General features: G+C 38.8%; 1 long non-coding RNA gene across 1 annotated transcript in view; it reads right to left on the minus strand.

Moving 5' to 3' along the window:
- Positions 1 to 13,195: 13,195 nt before the first annotated feature.
- The window catches only part of LOC143671437 (uncharacterized), a 296,094-nt gene continuing 285,943 nt past the window's right edge, over positions 13,196 to 23,346 (minus strand). Inside the window, exons 11-12 of the long non-coding RNA XR_013169557.1 lie at positions 19,303 to 19,372; positions 13,196 to 16,202 (exon numbers count right to left, since the gene is read on the minus strand). This is a non-coding gene — a long non-coding RNA (uncharacterized LOC143671437). The remainder of the gene's footprint in view (positions 16,203 to 19,302; positions 19,373 to 23,346) is intronic.

The raw sequence follows: 23,346 nt of genomic DNA on the forward strand, positions 1-23,346 counted from the left end.
GTCATTCAAAAGCTTCCTAAAAAGAAAAGTCCAGGACCAGACGGCTTCACAAGTGAATTCTATCAAACATTCCAGAAAGAATTAGTACCAACTCTCCTCAAACTCTTCAAAAAAATCGAAGTGGAGAGAGCACTGAAAAATAAGCACTCTGTTCTCTCAGGAAATGCATGCATGTCTCTTATCACCCTGCAGTATATACACAGGATCTGGTTAAGAATAAAGTTGTCTGTTGTCTGTTATTACTGATCTTCAGACCCCCGATCCCGTCTCTTTCTCATCATTCCTTAATATCCTTCGAGCTCTGGCCCATAGGAAGCAACATCTGGTGCCCAACATGGGGCATGAAGAAGACTCCAAGACAATATTGAGGAACCAAGGAAAAGTCTCTGTTAGAGGGATGTTTATCCAGCCAATAGAAGAGGACTCAAGTCATATAGGTAAAGTAAGCCATATTAGTAAAAGTAAGCATTTTCCTTGTAGCATCAGGGTAAACGGCAATCATAATAGGTGGCTGGAGGAGTATGTTTGTGTGTTAAAAACGTTGTTAGAAATTACAGGGGTCTCAATGAAGACTTCAGAGTCACTAGAGTTCTTTTCTTTAAGACAGAAGCATTGTTATTGGTTTCAGGCTCAAGGCCGTAATGTTTTAAATCTTAACTAATGGAAATTGGCTATGAAGGCTTTGCGGTGAGCATAACAGAATGGAGAAAATATTCTTGTTTCTATAATTCCTAAAAACTGCTCTATTATTATGATAGATTTAAAAGATTGCTTCTTTACCATACCTTTAGCAGAGTAAGATAAAGAAAAATTAATTTCTGAGCTTGTTCTTAATGAGCTGCCTTTATATAAAAATTCGTATACATCTGAGTCAGAAAATATTCAATAGGAACAATGCCATGCAGAACAAAACTCAGTACTCATTAATGGCTCCTATGGAATTGTAACAGATTGGTCCCCTAAGGGGTATGCAATTCAGGATTATGTAGTTCTGACTCAAAGTGTCCTGTTAGTTACCTTGGTTTAATCTAAATAATTATTCTACTGAAATTTATACCAATGCTACAAATAAAATCTTGTGACAAAGAATGGGAATGGTAGCCCCATCTCCTTTTATTAACTTAGATCCTTGACAAACAACAATTTGGAAACTGGCCATGAGTTTAGATCCTATTCATATTTGAAAAAGAAATATGTTTTCAGAACTTTAAAACTGAAAATCCTTGTTAAAAACTATGTATTGATGTTTCAAATATGCATTTACTAAAGGATTTTAGGTATTTAACATTATTCTAACAAATTTAATTTGATGGTAATTATATGTGGTAAAATATGTGTTTAAAATACAGACTCAAGTATGAAAAATATAAAAGATGGATTTTTATTAATAAGAAAAAGAGAATAGTTTTATCCTAAGATGAAATGAATAACTGTTACAAAATGAGAAAAATGTGGGACAAAGCCTGAACTAGTATAATAATTGCTGAGGGTTTGTAAAAATGGAAATTACAGACAAAATCAAAGATTTAATGAGTCTAAAATGACAATGTTTTCTTGGACTCTTAGCCTGTTCTAATGAAAAGATATAAAGACTTTTTTCTAGATAATCAGTGTAAAAAGCAAAGGGTCTGTGTTTTATCAAAATAACATATTAACTTTTATCATGTCATTATCTTTATAAAAAATACTGATTTTCTCCTGGGTACCACTATACTGGCAAAAAACTGTTTCTTTTCTTGCCCCAAACCAGGTGGTTTAATCTACTAATCTAAGTAATACTGCTGTAAATGAATCTATTACTGGCTAAATAATATTCAAATCATATAAATACCTAAATTCCTTTAAGCCAAAATATCTTAATGCTTTATCCAATGTTTATATAACGTACATATGTATAAACTAAATTTATCCCAAAATAATCATGGCTTATATTGGGAGCAAATCAGATTTGAGGGCTGAATGCAGGGAAAAAATATATTTGTGGCGTCTGTTCTGTTCACCTGATGTTGCCATTACATGCAACTGATGCTGCTATCACGTGACCTTGGTATGAAAGAGTTATAATGTGCACTGTATCTGGGAGTGCTGGCTATCCTCCCAGAAGGAAGTGTACTTTAATAAAGATATCTAGGTCCCAGGAAGCTCCTCTTGGTCCCTAACCAGTTCCCAGAGGGCCCAACTGGGCCTGGTCATGTAAGTAAATTGGAATTTGACCACTATTGTGGGAAAATATCATAAAAACTGCATGCAGTAAATTTAAAATTACCAAAAATGTACAGTCAATTATAAAGAATCCTCATCCCTGTATTCCTTTTCAATCAATCCAATGAATTCATCTTACAAAATCTGGTAATTTACTATGGGTACATGTCACTATTGACACTTACTCTGCTTTCATTTTTGCTACCTGCCACTTTAGGGATTCCAAATTATATGTTACAGAACCTGTGTGATATTTCACAATGAGATTCTGATTTATTAAGCAAAAGGCAGTTAACAGCTGCAGCTGAACAAGAATTACAATTAATTGAACAATGCTTTCAAGAAGGACAGCTTGTTCAAATAGATCTAGAAAAGCCTGTTGATTTTGTTATTTTCTTTACCTTGCAATCTCCCACAGGCCTATTTTGGCAAGATGGTGTTTTAGAATGGATCTTTTTACCAAACAATCGACAAAACTATTTAAATACATATCTGCAAAAAATCATTTTCTTAATAGCCAAAGGTTGCCAAAAATATAATCAATTAAGAAGTCACGATCCTAATTGCATAGTGTGTGATCTCACAAAGGAAGAGGTTCAAAGTCTATTTATCTTCAATACCTCTTGGCAAATAGCATTAAGTGATTTTAAAGGACAAATTAATAATCATTTGCCTATGTCAAAACTTTTACAATTTCTAAAAAGAACACAATGTATTTTGCATAAAAGAGTTCAGGCTTCCCTGCTAGACAGAGCCATTACCAACTTTACTGATGGTAGTAGTAATGGACAGGCTGCATATGTCACCCCATGGGAAAATAAAAGTTGGAAGATGCCTTATACCTCAGCCCAGTGCACTGAATTAGCAGCTGTAATTCATTATTGCAAAATTTTCCACAATCTCTTAATATTGTCTCTGATTCTGAATATGTCTGCCAAACAGTTACTCACATTGAGACAGCTTCTTTATTTGAAGGAAATGAATTATCCTGAATGTTTTTACATTTACAAACATTAGTCAGAAGTCAAATTAATCCCCTTTTTATCATGCATATAAGAGCTCACACTAATAGCAAGCAGATACTCTTGTGGGGGTAATTCAAGATCCTATGATATTTCCAAATTGACTCATATTCATAGCAAAGGGCTGTGAAAGAAATTTCCATCTTTATCTAAACAGCAAGCTCAGGACATTGTTAGGACTTGTCCAACATGTGGACCTTTAAATGCACTCCCATTTGCATCAGGGGTTAATCCTCGAGGTCAAAAAGCAAATGAATTAGAGCAAATAGATGTTACTCGTATTTCACATTTTGGTAAAATGCAATATGTACATATTATAGACACCTTTTCTCATTTCATATGGGCCACCACACAATCTGGAGAATGTTCCTGCCATGTTCGATCACATTTACTTAATGCTTTTGCTGTTATGGGATGCCCTCAGTCTATAAAAATGGACAGTGGTTCTATTTATTCAGGAAAGCAATTTCATAAATTTTGTACTACTTTTCATATTACTCATATCACAGGAATTCCACATAATCCCTCTGGTCAAGGAATTATTGAATGAGCAAACCAGATGCTAAAGTCTATGTTCATGAAACAAAAAGGGGGAGATGATGATCAGGAGGATGATTTGAAAATAAGTACACCTAAAGATCAATTAGCAAAAGCACTGTTTACTTTAAATTTTTTAAATATTTATGATAATTCATTACAGACTCTTGCAGAACAACATTTTAATAATTTGGGGAAAAAAATGATATGACCCAAACAGAACTGCAGCTGCAGCCAACCTATTGGAAAGATGTTAAGGATGATTTATGGAAACCAGGTATAATAAAGGTGTGGGGTAGGGGATTTGCTCTTGTCATTGCAGACGACAGAACCTTAATTTGGATTCCCTCTAAAAGAATAAAACCCAGACATGTTGACCCTGATTAAAATAATTAAATGGGTAATGTACCTTATAGGACTTATAACTTTAATTGCAGAAGGACAAGTACATAATTATACTTATTGGGTTTATATTCCTAAACCACCTCTGCTGCAGGCCCTAACATGGGCAGATCCAACTTTACCAATATATCTGAATACTATTTTAGGATTCCCAGGTCCAGTAGATTCAAGGCTTCCAAAACTTCTTAAGGAAGAAGAAAAATGGTGTCAAATTTAATTCTTCCATTTTTAGAAAGACCCATATGCATAGGTAATGAATTACTGTGTATGACAATAAGGAATTGAACTACATGGTTTAAGATCAAGAATGATTCTCATAATTACCTATTTGTATATCCCACTTTTAACTCTATAGAATCAAATGATATTTGCCTATTAGATGGGAGAGGAAGTTGGAATGGATGACAGTTATGTCATATGGATCGAGAAGTTATCATAATTGATGATTCCTATGGAATTGTAAGAGATACAGCCCCTGTGGGTCCTCCCATCTCTAACTCAGAGATAACTGAGACTATATGAACAGGCAAGCTAAATCAGAGTTTAATACATAGAGGAAGATTTGTGCCAAATCCATGGAATGATAAATACATTAGTCAGAGAAATTTATGGAAAATTTTCCTAGGAATGGGACCAATTTTTATAGCAAATTCTAGTACCTATAACTTCTCTTTGAATAGCACCCATAAACACTGTATGCAAATAGGTAATAGAGATCTATATGTATTTGTTAAAGGTCATATGCATATAAGAAATCAAACTTAATTGTGAGAATTGTTCTCTGTTCACTTATTTCCAAGCATTTATGTTGCAGGAAAATGAGGTGATTATAGCAGCAAGGAGAAGAGGAGGTATTTGGCTGCTGTTGCAGGTGTCAAGATCTTGGCAGTCCTCTCCAGAAACACAAATCCTGATCCATTTGGCAAAAGAATATCTGAAAGGGACTAAGAGACTAATTGGACTCATTATTGCAGCCATCATTGGAATCATTGGAATTATCACAGCGGCTGCAGTCACTGGAACTACATTGCATCAAACTATACAGATGCAGCATTATGTTAGAGGGTGGCATAAAAATGCCAGTGAGCTGTGGCATAGTCTATCTCATATTGATGAGCAAATTAATAATTGACTAAATGATATAAATACAACATTGGTTCATATTGGAGATCAAATGCATAATTTAAATTTTTAGGAAGTTTAAAACATGACTGGATTGAGAACAAGTTTGTATTACCCCTTTGAAATATAATCAATATGAAATAGAATGGGAAAAGGTAAAGAGGCATCTTTTGGGGCATTTAGATAGTTTAAGTCTCAATATCTTGGAATTACAAAAAAAAGGGTATTAGAAATATCTCAGAATAATTTACATATAGCTGATGAAAATGATGTTATACAATCACTTACCCAAGAGCTAAAAAATCTTAACCCTATTTAATGGTGGAAATCACATCATTTTTTTACTGCATAGGCTTATGTTTGGGGCTGTTTATTCTCTTTCTCTTCCTTCTCAGCTGTGTCAAAGAACAAATGTTCAAAGTAGCAAGCTGCGCCACTAAGCAAAGCTGCACTAACAGTGTGATTCTTGCAAAAGCCTTTGACTCCCTCCTGAATCAAAGTCAGAGAGCTTGACTGGTAGCCAATGATGGGTAAGACCCTTCCCTCAGAGCTTAAGGGCAACCTAAGACAGGCACAGTCACCTTGGCTAATAAAATAAAAAGGGGGAAATGGGACTTCTGGGTCAAGATGGTGGCTTAACAATGTGTACATTTTAGTTCTCCTCCAGAACAACTACTAAATAACCAGAAACAGAACAGAACAGCTCCTGGGGCCACATCAGTGACAAGACACACAGTGCACCCCAGTCTGGACCAGCTGGACTGGCTGTGAACCCCCCCAGAACCATAAGTTCCCAAAGCTGCAGTGGCCAGCACCCCTCCCCCACAGGCTGCTTCCCAGAGGGGAAAGGAAAGTACTTTACCAGCAGCAGGGACTGAGCACAATCAAATGCCAACTGTGGAATTAATTAACAAATTATGACAACTAAAAATAGGCCCCTAGCTTAGGTGAACATGGTCAAAGCAGAGGTTGCTCATTTTTGCCCCGGTGCCAAGAGGGCAGGGCTGGCAGAAAAAGGGGGGGAGAAAGAAACAGAGGTTTGTGGCTATGTTTCTACAAAGGCTTGACTGCCTTCGGATATAGCAGCAGGATGACTTCTCAGGCTGCAACTGTCCCAGGCATAGGCAGAAGTGAGCTCTATTGGGGGCTTGTCTGGAGCTTGTGCCTTCCCCAAGGGAGGGGTGAAGCCCAACTCAGCTGGAATCCCTCCCTCAAGGAATTCAGACACTAGGGCTTGGTAATTTGAAGCCATTAAAACCAGTCTAAAACCTCTCATCTGTCTCCACCATGTCCCCAGCAAGGAGAGTATGCCAAAGTTAAAGGTACTGCATCACCTTATGCTGGTGGGACCTACAGGCACACAGGCACCACATACTGGGCAGTATAAGAAAAACAGAGTCCAGAGACCTCACAGGAAAGTCTTTCAACCTGCTGGGTCTCACCCTCAGGGAAAACTGACACAGGTGACTCTTACCTCCTGATAGGAGGACAGTTTGGTCTGGGAAAATCTGGCTGGGGTCTATAATATCTAAGTAGACCCACCTAAGTGTGTGTGGGGGGAAATGCACCACATGAGCAGGGCAAGAAACAAGAAAACAAGAACTGAAAAATTCTCCTCTGTTAAACAAAACTTATGCTAGAGGTCCAGATAAAGCTGAACTGAATGTCAAAGAACAGAGAGACAACAAATTCATCCAGTAAGAAAATCCTAGGTAAAAGAAGTGAAAGTAATCCCCAGAATAAACTAATTAAATGCCCAGACACCAGCAAAAAATAACAAATCACACTAGGAAAATTGAAGATATGGCCCAGTCAAAGGAACAAATCAACAATTCAAATGACATACAGGAGCTGAAACAATTAATTCAGAATATACGAACAGACATGGAAAACCTCATCAAAAACCAAATCAATGAATTGAGGGAGGATATAAAGAAGGCAAGGAATGAACAAAAAGAAGAAATTGAAAGTCTGAAAAAACAAATCACAGAGCTTATGGGAATGAAAGGCAAGATAGAAGAGATGAAAAAAAAACAATGGAAACTTACAATGGTAGATTTCAAGAGTCAGAACATAGGATTAGTGAACTGGAGGATGGAACATCTGAAATCCAGCAAGAAAAAGAAAATATAGGGAAAAAATGGAAAAATATGAGCAGGGACTCAGGGAATTGAAAGACAATATGAAGCGCATGAATATACGTGTTGTGGGTGTCCCAGAAGGAGAAGAGAAGGGAAAAGGAGGAGAAAAACTAATGAAGGAAATTATCACTGAAAATTTCCCAACTCTTATGAAAGACTTAAAATTACAGATCCAAGAAGTGCAGCATACCCCAAACAGAATAGATCCAAATAGATGTACTCCAAGACAGTTACTAATCAGAATGTCAGAGGTCAAAGAGAAAGAGATGATCTTGAAAGCAGCAAGAGAAAAGCAATCCATCACGTACAAGGGAAGCCCAATAAGACTATGTGCAGATCTCTCAGCAGAAACCATGGAGGTGAGAAGACAGTGGGATGATATATTTAAATTATTAAAAGAGAAAAACTGCCAACCAAGAATTCTATATCCAGCAAAATTGTCCTTCAAAAATGAGGGAGAAATTAAAACATTTTCAGACAAAAAATCACTGAGAGAATTTGTGACCAAGAGACCAGCTCTGCAAGAAATACTAAAGGGAGCACTAGAGACACATACGAAGACAGAAGAGAGAGGTGTGGAGAAGAGTGTAGAAAGGAAGACTATGAGTAAAGGTAAAAAGAAGGAAAATTAGATATGACATATAAAATCCAGAAGGCAAAATAGTAGAAGAAAGTACTACCCATACAGTAATAACACTGACTGTTAATGGATTAAACTCTCCAATCAAAGACATGGTCTGGCAGAAGGGATTAAAAACAGGACCCATCTATATGCTGTCTCTACTCAAAGGACATGAGGGCAAGGACACAAATAGACATTTACACACCAATGCTTAAACCTTGTGTCTAATGTTCCTTTTATCTACCTTGTCAACAGATGAGTAGAACATATGGAATAAAAATAAATAATGGGGGGAACAAATGTTAAAATAAATTTAGTTTGAAATGCTAGTGATCAGTGAAAGGGAGGGGTAAGGAGTATAGTATGTAAAAAAATTTTTTCTCTTTGTTTTATTTTTCTGTTGTCCTTTTATTTCTTTTTCTGAATTGATGCTATTGTTCTGGGAAATGATCAGGATGATGAATATGCAACTATGTGATGATATTGTGAACTGCTGAGTGTATGTGTTGGGAATGTTTGTGTTTCTTGTAATTTTTTTTTATTTAATAAAAAAAAATTTTTTTTAAGTAAAAAAAAGGGGGGGGGAATGTAGAAGCAAGGGTTAAAACAAGACCCACAGAATTTGTTGGGAGTAGCTGGCATCAAGGTGGTGCTGGCAGTAAACTGTGGAGACTGTTACGTAGAGCAGTCTGGGAGGAAGAGAATGTTTACCCTAAATGGTTAAGTATGAAGGAAGAGAGCACTGAAAAATAAGCACTCTGTTCTCACAGGAAATTAATGCATGTCTCTTGTCACCCTGCAGTATATAAGCAGGATCTGGTTAAGAATAAAGTTGTCTGTTGTCTGTTATTGCTGATCTTCAGACCCCCTGATTCTGTCTCTTTCTCATCATCCCTTAATATCCTTCGAGCTCTGGTCCATAGGGAGCAACATCTATACATTTGTTACTCAAGTTATTTGACACCTCAAGACTCAGATTTGTTCTGGAAACACTAGCTGGATACAAATCCCTGCTTGGCTTTATCCCCCTTTCCTATCTACTCTCCCCACCAGGGAACACTGTCATTTCTGCATTCTTGTCTGTCTCAGAAATGTCATTTTGATAATGAGTTTTCATAGAGTCCGATTCAAAGTTGGGCATCTATCAGGCACCAATGATAATCAGAAATGTGTATGAAAATGCATATGAAACAAAAGCTTCAGAAGACTCTAATGACCTGTCTCTTATGATTCAGCCAGAAAAAAATCAGAATGGGTCCAAACATGTTCTGATGGCACCCATTCTCATTGAAAAGTATTGTGGAAACAGGAAAATGTAATTGAAGAAGCCACACAACTATGCCACACCACTCCTGTAAACACTAGGGTTTTGGTATAATCACAAACATAAGTGTCCTTTCATTTTTTCTTATACCTGGCCACACAATAAAGATTTTCAACAAAAATAGTTATGATTCAAGGCATTTGAAGAATACTGAATTATATTTAGATGCCTAAAGGGAATCATAAAGTTGATTCTTCCCATGCCCTATGTTCTAGTTTGCTAGCTGCCGGAATGCAACACACCAGAGACGGATTGACTTTTAATAAAAGGGGATTTATTTTGCTAGTTCTTCAGAGGAAAGGCAGCTAACTTTCAACTGATGTTCTTTCTTATGTGGGAAGGCACAGGGTGATCTCTGCTGGTCTTCTCTCCAGGCCCCTGGGTTCCAACAACTTTCCCCAGGGTGACTTCTTTCTGCATCTCCAAAGGCCTGGGCTGAGCTATGAGTACTGAGATGAGGTATGCTGAGCTGCTTAGGCTGTGCCACATTGTATTCTCTCATTTAGGCCTCATGTTTGTGGGGCCTAACAAAACAAAAACACAAGCAAGAACCATGTATATCTCTGAAGGACTACATGACCAGTGATGGGAATTTCCTCTCTTCAAGGGACATCTCTGATCCCTGAATCCTAGGTCACAACATTATATTGAAAGTGAGTTGGGTCTTGTTTGGTATTCCTTACATCATGAAAAGTCTGAGTCACAAGCCCCACATAACTGAGGAGTTGACACCCATTCAGTAGTCTTAAATATGATCAACATCATTCTCTTGAATCACTGGATCAAGAGCCATAGCCCCCACCTCTAGAGGATGATAGCACTTTCAATATAATGCATTTATATTGCCCTTCCTTGTTTTGTGTGTTTGTGTGGAAAACAACAAAGCCCTCAAAAGCCTTTTAGATTTTTCTTTGGATTAGACTAAAGTAATAAATTAACTGATGCTGAATTGCTAGATTAAAGTAATAAATTAGCTGTTGATGATTTGACATATTTATGAGGTAAAGTCTTCTTGTTCAAGAATATATCTTCACACTAGTTTAGGCTTAGTTTTCTGTACTACCAGACAGTTTAAAGTTTTGTTCTTGCAAGCTTTTCATGTTTGGGGTAGGTTTTTCTTAGTTATATAATCTTTCATTATCGGTTTTATGAAATCCCTTTCATTCAATTTACTAATTGATCATTTAATCATGAAATTAAGCTGTAAAATTATTGATAGAGCCCTAGAATGTCAAGAAAGTTGTTAAAATTCTAGGGCATCCCAGAGAACCTCTTTTGTTGCTCAGATGTGGCCTCTTTAAGCTGATGTGTCAGGTGAGCTCACTGCCCTCCCCCACCATGTGTGATATAACTCCCAGGGGTGTAAATCTCCCTGGCAATTTGGGACAGAAACCCTGGGATTAACTGGGACCCAGCATCAAGGGATTGAGAGAGCTTTCTTGACCAAAAGGGGGAAGAGAAAAATTAGATAAAATAAAGTTTCAGTGGCTGAGAGATTTCAAACAGAGTCTAGAGATTACCCTTGAGGTTACTCCTATGCATTATATAGATAACCCTTTTTGGATTATACTGTATTAGAATGGCTAGAGGGAAGTACCTGAAACTGTTAAGCTGTGTTCCAGTAGCCTTGATTCTTGAAGATGGTTATATAATGATATAACATTTACAATGGGACTGTGTGATTGTGAAAACCTTGTGTCTGATGCTCCTTTTATCTAGGATATGTACAGATGAGTAGAAAACATAGATGGAGAATGAATAATAGGGATGACAGTGGTTAAAATAAATTGGGTAGATGGCAATACTAGTGGTCAAAGAGATGGGGATAAGGGGTATGGTATATATGAGGGGTTTTCTTCTTTTTATTTCTTTTCTGGAGTAAATGTTCTAAAAAATGGTCATGGTAATGAATGTACAACTATGTGATGATATTGTGAGCTAGTGGTTGTAAACCATGTATGGAATGCTTGTATGCTAAGATTTATCAATAAAAATATTTTTTGAAATTCTAGGGGGTCAGTGAATGGTTTAAATGTTTTCCATATTGGTTTCCATTAACCCTATGAAATGTGAAAACATTTGGAAGTATAAGCCTCTGAGTGTTGGGTTTTCTAGCATTGAGTGAGTAAACATTGGGTAGAAGAAATTATAAATCAAATTCTCTGAAATGTTTTGTTGAAAATCTTAGACTGAAACATCACCCCATTTTCTTTTACATCTCATCATTGTAGTACTGAAACCCTCGTGTTTCCTCCTTATCACACTTCTGAGATTGTGGAAGTTTTGAAAGTTAGTGTTAAGTGGGAAAGATACTGACTGAGCCTTCTTGTTTGCTAAATCCCAGACCAAGGTCCTTACTTACACATTTTTATAAGGTCTCCACCCCAAGACTTCTGAACTTGGTGAATTATGATCAGGGCCAACCCCATGACATGGTGATGATAGAGAAAACTACCTGCTTTTGTCATCAAGATTCTTCTCCAACAGAATGGGCCACTGTGACTCAGCAGGCAGAGTTCTCACCTACCATGCCAGAGACCGGGGTTCAATTCCCGGTGCCTGCCCATGCAAAAAAAAAAAATTCTTCTCCAACAATAGCAGCTGGGTAATCCATACTGGAGGCCAATTAGTTAGGGTATGACTGGATTATTATTGACAAGTGTGGACAACAGAAATTGATCAAATGACTCCAGAGGATGATGTTGATTGCAATTCATTGATAACGAAATGGTATGGACAAGATGTGCTAAACAGCACTGTGGAACCTGTGTCACAGACTTCATTTGAAAGTCTCAAAACAAAACAAAATTCCAAATATAATGGATGTATTGCCCTTCCTTTCCATGGCACAGTAAAAATTATGAACATGGCTCTTTTTCAGCTTGGGGATACCCAACATTATTCATTTTCTTTGTGGGGTCTTCCATCATCCCTGTTCATGCTTTGAGGGTACACAGGCCCTTCTCTGGTGTTCAGAATTGAGTTGGAATATAGTTAAAATCTTTGAAAAGTGGAAGAGACTAGTTTAAATCATGACTGAAGGGGGCCTTACTAAGACTTGTTTGAGTCCAAGCATCCATGAATTACCAAAATGAGGTGTTGAGCTCTGTACCTATGTGAATCTTCTGTATGTCTTCTGCACGTGGGAAAACAATGTACAGTTATGAGGCAAACATTTGCATCTTCACAAGTATGCTGTTTTTTCTCCTTTTGTATTGGCCCTTATGAAATAAGGCTGCCTAGATCTGGTAGAATTTGAATCAGCTCATACTTGGTAGGTGGAAGTATGTTTAGATGTATGACTCATGGAAAACCATTTGGGAAAAATCAATCCCAAAATTCAAAGGAATTGTTCATATATGTCCATTGTACTGCTCCTCTGAAGATATGGAACAGTAATACTTTAACAGCTGAGCAGAGGAGTCAGTCCAAGGCAGTGTCATTCAGGTAGGGTTTGTACATTTGAAGAATAGGGAATGTCCAGTATAGATGACTGATGTGATGGCTTGTTATTTGACCATGGGACAGAAAATTCTCCCAACCCTAGGAAAAGTGAAGTGTTGGAGGTCTTGGGTCTGAATCATTGGGAAATGTTTGTCAAAAAGAAGTTTCATGAAGTGTTGAAGCTTGAAGTCCTATGCAAGTGAATTCAAAAAGATATCTGCAAGTATACTCATACACCTCTATGCCTGTGTATGCACAAAATCTGCACTTGAAACAGACATTTATCTTTATTATCTACACACATATTTCTTGTTGAATGTATTTGTGTTAGTGGGTTCTCCAGAGAAGCAGAATGACAGGATGCACACACAAATGCATATATTAATATGAAGGGATTTATTATCAGAATTGTCTCATACAACCATTTGAATTGGCAGGTAGAAAGTTGGGAATTAGTTGAAAATGACCTTGAATTCCTCAGGATAAGCAAGCAGTTTTTTTAAGACCTCTAATTGATTAGATGAGGACACTCTTCTCATTGCTGAAGGCAATCTCCTTTGTTGATTGCATATGTAATCAGTCCTACATGCAAACAACTGACTAATGATGTAAATCCATCTATGGAATACTCTCACAGTAACAAACAGGCCAGTGCTTGCTTGACCAAATAACTGCATACCATAACCTATCCAAGTTGACACATGAAATTGACCATCACAGTAGGTTAGCATTCTAGGACAAAAAAGATAAGGATAATAGCAGCTGGAATGTGTACTTTCTTCTGTAATATAGCATCAAGAGGAATGGGGCCTATTTCAGATTTAGCTTTATAGATCTCTGTGTACTTGAAAGCTTTACAAACACTGGTAAATTTTTTTAGGTCTTAGTGAACTAAAATCACATTGTTAGCAGGGCTGTGTTCCTTTCTAGAGGCACTCAGGGAGAATCCATTTCTTTGCCTTTTCCCATTTCTAGAGTCTGCATAAATTCTTCGACTCCTGGATCCTTCCTCAATCTTCAAGGACAGAATGTCAAATCCTCCTGACTGTTTTTCCATAGTCACTTCCCCAAGTGACATTGGGTGGGAAAGATTCTACACATCTAAGGATTCTATGCTTTTAAGGATTGGGGCCATCTGAATAGACCAGGAATATCTCCCTATCTCAAGGCAGTATACTTTAATCAGATTTGCAAAGTCCTTTTGCCATGTAAGGTAAAATAATTCCATGTACCAGGGATAGGAAGGTGGATAATTTATGGAGCAATTGTTCTGCTTAGCACAACCATCGAGATTCATTTTTTATTTTTATTTATTTATTTATTTATTTATTTATTTATTTATTTATTGCATGGGCAGGTACTGGGAAGTGAATCCAGGTGTCCAGCATGGCAGGCGAGAACTCTACCTGCTGAGCCACCATGGCCCGAGATTCATTTTTAATTGAAGTTTTTAAATTAAAGTTTAAAATTTCATATATATACCACCCTATTAACACCCTACAATAATTTGTATACTTGTTATAATCTGTGGTTGAAGTAAGGAGAGTTTTTACAGTGATAACATTGAATGTTTACAGATTAAACTCCCCAATAAAAAGACAAAGGTTGGCAGAATGGATAAAAAAATATGATCCATCCATTTTTATAAGAGACTCATTTTAAACCTAAAGATACAAATAAGTTGATAATGAATGAATGGAAAAAGACATTAATTGCAAACAATAACAAAAAAGAGCACTCAATAACCAAAAAATGAGATAAAATGGTCTTTAAATGAAAAGATGTCATAAGAGACACTATACATTAATAAAAGTGACAATTCATCAAGAAGAAATAATAATCTTAAATGTTTATGAACCTAATGAAGGTGCTCCAAAGTATATGAGTAAAACACTAGCAAAACTGAAGTGAGCAGTAGATGCTTCTGAAATAATAGTGGAAATCTTTAACATATTACTCTTTTCAATAGATAGAACAACTAGACAGAATCAATAAGGAAAGAGAGAACCTAAATAATATGATCAATGATTAGACTAACAGACATATATAAATCATTGCATTCCCAAAACAGCAACATATACATTCTTCTCAAGAGCTCATGGAACATTCTCCAGAATAGATCATATGCTAGGGCACAACACAGTTCTTAACAATTTTTAAAAGATTGGAATATTCAAAGAACTTTCTCTGACCACAATGGAATGAAGCTGGAATTCCTGAAGCAACAAAAAACATGCATAAACATTTAGGACAATGCTAAGTGAAATAAGTTGGATATTGTATGATTTCACTAATAGGAACTAACTAGAATATGTAAATTCAGAGTCTTAAAACATAGGATCTAGGGAACCTAGAGAATACAGAAGCTAGGGAAGGGGTAGCAGTTAACTACTATGTGCAAAATTGTTAACAAGGATGAACTTAAATGTTTGGGAATAAGTAGAGGTGATGGTGGCTCATTAGGATAAGAATATTGCCATATTGAGCTGAATTTAGTTGAAAGGGTTTTTAAGAGTCATATACATATGTCCCCAATTAACACTATAAATATGTTATTTAGGAGATTTGCTTGAACATTATTGATTAGTTTTCCACATTCTTTATCTCTTCTGAGTCTTTAATTTGATCATTTGGCTTGGCTGTATCTTCTCATTTCTTCATATGATGTGATTTTTTTTGCTGGTTCCTAGACATCTGATTTTTTTGGTAAGGTTATTTTGAAATTTGGTTTCCCTCCCTTATCTAAGATTGTGTTGTTGCTTGGGTTCACATTCAAGGCCTCCTTTAGTACAGGGTTTCAGGCAGGGTTCAACCTCTTTTGGAAGGCTCTTTGAGAGTGAGCATAAAGGCAGCTTGACAGATGACACTTTCCCAGTGTTAACAGCAGATGGCAGTGTTGGATGACCTATTCCCCACAACCCTGCCTCTCCCTACAGGGCAGGGTCAGACTAGGATAAAGAACAGTTCAAACCTGTGGGTCCCAGAAGGCTCCCCTCCATCAAATGTTAGTTCATGACTCTTCTGCTTCTCCCTCTTTTCCTGAGGGCCTCCTCATCTCTTCCAAGTCCAGGTGCACCAGAAGCTACTGGCCAAAGGGGTGGGTGAGGGGTGGTGTGCACTGTGGCAAAGACTTTGCTGGTTGGTACAATGTAGCTGGTGGTTCCCATACTCTCCTGGGAAAAAACACCAGGCTGTGGCACTGAAAGGGTCAACTTTATCAGCCAGCAGCCAGCCCATGAGTGTGCTGCACTTTGCCAACCAGTAAGACCCAGGCCAATCAATGTACAGCCACCAGCCTTGGGGGTGGGAGAAGGTCACTTGACATTGCAATGGAGCATCTTTCATTCCATATGTACAAGCAGTCAAATCCTGAGAGTCTTGGTTCCCTGTGAAGACAGGATGAAATTTCAGTGACTAAGAGAGTTGTATTTCTCCTAAAATCTATACAAATAAATCTATATAATCTATATAAATGAATCTGTGTGATCATTAGTTTTCCATAAGTCTATATAAATAAATTTACATGCTCTATGTAAATAAATCTATATAAAGAAATTATAAATCTATACAAACCTCCATGAATTTATATTTCTCCAACTTCACAGGTGGCAGTCGAAGTAGTAGTGGTTTCTTGCAGACCAGCAAGAACCAGAACCAGCCTCCACTGTCAGCCTCAGAAGTGGTAGCATTTGATTTCACTCACACCTATCTCTCAGTCATAATTTCTCCAATTTTTCATCCAGCTCTTCCATTCTTCTCTGGTCACCTGAACAACAGAACCACTGCTTTGGACAGTTTCTGTCTGTTCTTTGGCTGTTTTTTTGGTGGAGTGAGTTCTGCTTGTCCTTATTCTGTCATCTTCCCAGAAGAAGACAGCTCCTCCAAAAATAAAATATTGAGTTGCAATATGCCCACAATTTCACTACTTGATGTACACCCAGATGATCGGAAAGAAGGGACATGAACAGACATTTTCACACTGCTATTTATAGCAGCATTATTCACAATTACCAAAAATTGAAACAATCCAAGTGTCCATCAAGTAATGAATGGATTAAAAAATGTGGATATACATAGAATAGAATATTGCTCAGCAGTAAGAAGGAATGAAGTCCTGAAGCATGTGACTACATGGATGAAACTTGAGGACATTATGTTGAGTGAAATAAGACCCAAAGGGACAAATGTTGTATATTGAATATTGTCATGGTCAGGTTCATGTGTCAACTTGGCCAGTGGTGGTGCCTGTTTGTTTGGTTGGGCAAATGCTGGCCTGTCTTTTGCTATGAGAACATTTCATAGAATTAAGTCATGATCACATCGGCTACATCCACAGCTGATTCCATTTGTAATCAGCCAAGGGGAGTGTCTTCTTTAATGAGTGATGCTTAATCTAATCACTGGAAGCCTTTTAAGGAGAATTTAGAAGAAACAGGCTCTCTTCCTGCTTAGGCTGGTGAGCCTCTCCTGTGGAGTTTGTCCAGACCCTCCATTGGAATTGTCAGCTTCACAGACTGCCCTACAGATTTTGGACTCTACATTTCCATGGTTACATGAGACACTTTTATAAATTTTATATTTATGAATACTTCCTGCTGATTCTGTTTCTCTAGAGAACTCTAATGAATACAGCTTGGTATCACACGTGGTTCTTAAGAAACAGAATCTTAAAAATGGGTTTTCATGAATAGTTTTCTAAACTGACTGGACTCAAAGGCACAAAGGACGCTGATTCCCATAATCAGAATGACATTGCCAATCCATGGAGTGAGCTTTCAAAAGAGATAGTCTAAATATCACTATTTGATTCTTCTAATGCTTCACTTGTACAAAGCCAGGCTCTGGGCGATAATGTTTTTGACACCTTTACAGAATTTTGTGGAAATAGTAAGTATAAAGATGTTGGCTGGATGTTGATAGATATACTGTATACATTAATGAGTGAAAAGGATGGGCTTAAGGCTTCAAACCAGAAGCTTAAGCACCATCTGACAGATGTAGACGTTTCTGTGAGTGTCCTGAAGGAAAACCTTATTTTCTGTAGTCATAGACTTGAGATCTCTGAAAATCACACTCAGAATCTTATTGTTAGAGTAGCAACCTTACAAAGTAAACTGAAATCTCAATCTTGCATGGTGTTTGTCATTAAAGTGAGGGAATTGATTGGAAAGGAGTTGGACCCTGAAAAATGGGATGGCAACGTATGGATTGATAATGATGTCAGTGGAGAGGTTGAAACCCTCAGTCATGCTGAGTCTTCTCTAGATAACCCTGTAATAGTCTACCCTGAGGACAGAGCCACCCCACCTCCAGTGCCTTGAGGAGTTGGCCACCCAACTTCCACCTAAAGTGATTAGCCCTAGAGTGATTAATCCTGTTTCACCAGATGAAACTGCAAGTGAATGCCCTGAAGCAAATGGCTACGAAGATACTTCTAATTCTTTTCATGACCCACCCACACCACCTCTCATTTCTTCCAGATCTATAACTAAAGTCCCAACAGGCCCCTAAATGGGAGGTACAAAGTATCATGCATTAGAAGGTATGTTATACTCCAAAAGAACTGTGTGAGTTTTCCAATTTATATACACAGAAATCAAGGAAATATGTGTGGCAATGGATGTTAAGGGTGTGGGATAATGAATGGTAGGAGGGATATAAGGCTGGATCAGGCTGAATTCATTGATATGGGCCCACTAAGCAGAGATTCTGCACTTAATGTTATAGCTTGAAGGGTTAGAAAAGGCATTAGCAGTTTGATTGGATGGTGGGCTGAAACATGGATCAAAAGGTGGCCAACATTACCTGAGGTTGAAATGCCAGAACTGTCCTGGTATAATGTAGTAGAGGGGATCCAGAGGCTTAGAGAGATTGGAATGTTAGAATGGATTTATCATGCAAAGCCTGCTCTTACACCCCAGGAATGTCTGGAGTATGTACCTTTTACCAGAACAGTGAAAAATAAATTTGTGAGACTAGCACCATCATCCCTGAAGAGCTCTGTAGTTGCACTTCTCTGTAGGTCAGATATTACTGTGGGAACTTCTGTCACTGAATTGGAATCCTTAAACAAGATAGGGATGATCAGAACCAGAGCTGGCAGAAGCCAGGTGGCAGCAATTAATCACCAAAGACAGGGTGGACATGGCTATTATAATAGACAGCAAACTCAAAGCAGGAGTCAAAATAATCTGACTCACAGAGATTTGTAGCATTGGCTAGTAAATCACGGGGTACCTAGAAATACAATAGATGGGAAGTCTACTAAATTCTTGTTTGAGTTGTATAAACAAAAGAGTTCTAGGTCAAGTGAACAGAAGTCTAACTTGAATTACAGAAAGACAGAGTCATGGCCCCTCAATCAATTTCCAGACTTGAGAAAGTTTACATATATATATATGTGTGTGTGTGTGTGTGTGTGTGTGTATTCTGTTAATATATACTGTATATAATATAAATAAAATATAATATGAACTGTACACATACTGTTATATACATACTGTTAATCTTCCTCCAAGCCTTCCCCAAGGAGACCAACAGCCTTTTACCAGCGTAACTGTGCATTGGGGAAAAGGAAATGATCAGATATTTGGGGGATTATTAGACACTGGTTCAGAAGTGACATTAATTCCAGGGGACACATAACATCATTTTGGTCCACCAGTCAGAGTGGGGCTTATGGAGGTCAGGTTTGATCAATGGAGTTTTAGCTTAGGTCCATCTCACAGTGGGTCCAGTGGGGCCCCGGACCCATCCTGTAGTTATTTCCCCAGTTCCAGAATGCATAATTGGAATACACATACTGAGCAACGGGCAGAATCCCCACATTGGCTCTCTAGCTCATGCAGAGAGGGCTATTTTGGTGGGAAAAGCCAGGTGGAAGCCACTAGAACTGCCCCTACCTAGCAAAATAGTAAATCAGAAGCAATGCTGGATTCCCAGAGGGATTGCAGAGATTACTGCCACTCTTAAGGACTTAAAGGATGCAGCGGTGGTGATTCCCACCACATCCCCATCCAACTTTCCTATTTTGCCTGTGCATAAAACAGATGGGTCTTGGAGGACCATCCATCCTCCAAGGGATGGGTCATAAGCTCAACCAGGTGGTAACTCTAATTGCAGCTGCTGTTCCAGATGTGATATCATTGTTTGAGCAAATCAATACAACCCCTGGTACCTGGTATGCAGCTATTGATCTGGCAAATGCTTTTCTCTCAATAGCTGTTAGTAAGAACCACCAGAAACAATTTGTTTTCAGCTGGCAAGGTCAGCAATGTACTTTCACTGTCCTACCTCAGGGGTATATCAACTCTCCAGCCCTATGTCATAATCTTGTCTGCAGGGACCTTGATCTTTTCTCCCTCCCACAAGACATCACACTGGTCCATTACATTGATGATATCATGTTGACTTAACCTAATGAGCAGGAAGTAGCAACTACTCTAGACTTACTGGTAAGGTATTTGCATGTCAGAGGATGGGAGACGAATCCAACAAAAATACAGGGGCCTTCCACCTCAGTGAAATTTCTAAATGTCCAGTGGTATGGGATGTATTGAGATATCCCTTCTAAGCTGAAGGATAAGTTGCTGCATCTGGCCCCTCATATGGCCAAAAGAGAGGCACAATACCTAGCTGGTCTCTTTGGACTTCGGTGACAACATATTCCTCATTTGGGTGTGCTAATCCGGCCCATTTATCAAGTGACCAGAAAAGTTGTTAATTTTGAGTGGGGACCTGAACAAGAGGAGGCTCTGCTACAGGTCTAGGCTGCTGTATAAGCTGCTCTGCCACTTGGACCATATGACCCACCAGATTCAATGTGGCTGGAGGTGTCAGTGGCAAATAGAGAGCTGTTTGGAGCCTTTGGCAGGCCCTTATAGGAGAATTACAATGCAGACCCTTAGGGTTTTGGAGCAGAGCCTTCCCATCTGCTGCAGATAACTACTCTCCTTTTGAGAAACAGCTTTTGGCCTGCTATTGGGCCTTAGTTGAGACCGAACACTTAACCTTGGGCCACCATGTTACCATGAGACCTGAGTTGCCTATCATGAGCTTGGTGTTGTCTGACACACCAAGCCACAAAGTTGGGTGTGCACAGCAGCACTCCATCATAAAATGGAAATGGTATATATGAAATAGGGTCAGAGCAGGTCCTGAAGGCATAAGTAAGCTACATGAGGAAGTGGCCCAAATGCCCATTGGGTCTCCACTCCTACCACATTACCTTCTCTTTCCCAGACCAGAACTATGGCCTCTTGGGGAGTTCCTTACAGTGAATTGACTGAGGAAGAGAAAACTCGGGCCTGGTTTACAGATGGTTCAGCACGATATGCAGGTACCACCCGAAAGTGGACAGATGCAGCACTATAACCCCTTTCTGGGGTGTCCATGGAGGACAGTGGTGAGGGGGAATCCTCCCAGTGGGCAGAACTTCGAGCAGTGCATCTGGTTGTTCATTTTGCTTCAAAAGAGGACTGGTCAGAGGTGCATTTATATACTGACTCATGGGCTTTTGCTAATGGTTTGGTGAATGGTCAGGGACTTGGAAAGACCAGAATTGGAAAATTGGTGACAGAGAGGTCTGGGGAAGAGGTATGTGGATAGACCTTTCTGAGTGGGCTAAAAACATGAAGATATTTGTGTCCCATATAAACGTGTACCAGAGGGTGACTACAGCAGAGTAAAGTTTTAATAATCAAGTGGATAAGATGACCTGTTCTGTGGATATCAGTCAGCCTCTTTCCCCAGCAACTCCTGTCATTGCCCAATGGGCTCATGAACAAAGTGTCCATGGTGGTAGGGATGGAGGTTATGCATGGCTCAGCAACATGGACTTCCTTTCACCAAGGCTGACCTGGCTAGAGCCACTGCTGAGTGCCCAATCTGTCAGCAGCAAAGACCCACACTCAGCCCCCAATATGGTATCATTCCCCGAGGTGACCAGCCAGTTACATGGTGGCAGGTTGATTATATTGGACAATGCCCTTCATGGAAGGGGCAGTGATTTGTTCTAACTGGAATAGATATACACCCTCAATATAGGTTTGCTTTCCATGCACGCAACGCTTCTGCCATAACTACCATCCATGGGCTTACAGAATGCCTTATCTATCATCATATTTCACACGGCATTGCTTCTGATCAGGGAACACCCTTCATAGCAAATAAAGTGCGGGAATGGGCACATGCTCATGGAATTCTCTAGTCTTACCATGTTCCCCATCATCCAGAAGCAGCTGGATTGATAGAATGGTGGAACGGCCTTTTGAAAACTTAATTACAGTGCCATCTAGGTGGCAATACCTTGAAGGGCTGGGGTAATATTCTCCAGGAAGCTGTTTATGCTCTGAAGCAGTGTCGACTGTATGGTGTTGTTTTTCCCATAGCCAGGATCCATGGGTCCAGGAACCAAGGGGTGGACATGGGAGTGGCACTACTCAATATTACCCTTGGTGATCCACTAGGAAAAATTTTGCTTCTTGTCCCTGTGACCCTGAGCTCTGCTGGTCTATGGGTTTTAGTTCCAAAATGGAGAGTGCTTCCACCAAGAGAAACAACAATGATTCCATTGAACTGGAATCTAAAACTGCCACCTGGTCACCTTAGGGTATTCATGCCCCTGGATCAACAAGCCAAGAAGGGGATTACATTACTGGCCGGGGTGACTGATCCTGACTATCAGGGGGAAATAAGACTGCAATTACACAATGGAGGTAAAGAAGAGTTTTCCTGGAATATAGGAGACCCCCTAGGGTGTCTTTTAGTACTACCATGCCCTGTGATTAAAATCAATGGAAAACTGCAACAGCCTAATCCAGGCAGGGCTACCAATGGCTCTGAAATTTCAGGAATGAAGGTTTGGGTCACACCAGGCAAAGAACCATGGCCAGCTGAAATGCTTGCTGAGGGTAAAGGGAACATGGAATGGGTAGTGGAAGAAGGTTGTGATAAATATGAACTATGGCCATGTGATCAGTTACAGAAATGAGGACTGTAATGCCATTTTGTTCATGTTATACTATTTAAGTTGTAAGATATCAAGTTTAAGAATGAATATTACCCAAGGACTTGCACCCTATTCTGGAGAGATTTAATATGTTTCCAGTTACATGCAGGACAGTTGAATATTGTTAGGTGAGAAAAAAAAAGTCTTTTATTGTTTTCTATTTAGACATTAGGTATGGTTTAATGTGATGAGTATAGCTGCCAAGTTGATAAGGGGTGGACTGCTATGGTCAGGTTCATGTGTCAACCTGGCCAAGTGGAAGTACCTGTTTGTCTCATTGGGCAAGTGCTGGCCTGTCTTTTGCTATGAGAACATTTCATAGAATTAAATCATGATCATGTCGGCTACATCCACAGCTGATTCCATTTGTAATCAGCCAAGGGGAGTGTCTTCTTTAATGAGTGATGCTTAATTAATCACTAGAAGCCTTTTAAGGAGAATTCACAAGAGACAGGCTCTCTTTCTGCTTTGGCCGGCAAGCCTCTCCTATCGAGTTCATCCAGACCCTCTATTGGAATCAT

The sequence above is a fragment of the Tamandua tetradactyla genome, chromosome X (genome assembly GCF_023851605.1).
Source record: "Tamandua tetradactyla isolate mTamTet1 chromosome X, mTamTet1.pri, whole genome shotgun sequence".
In the NCBI taxonomy this organism is placed as follows: Eukaryota; Metazoa; Chordata; class Mammalia; order Pilosa; family Myrmecophagidae; genus Tamandua; species Tamandua tetradactyla.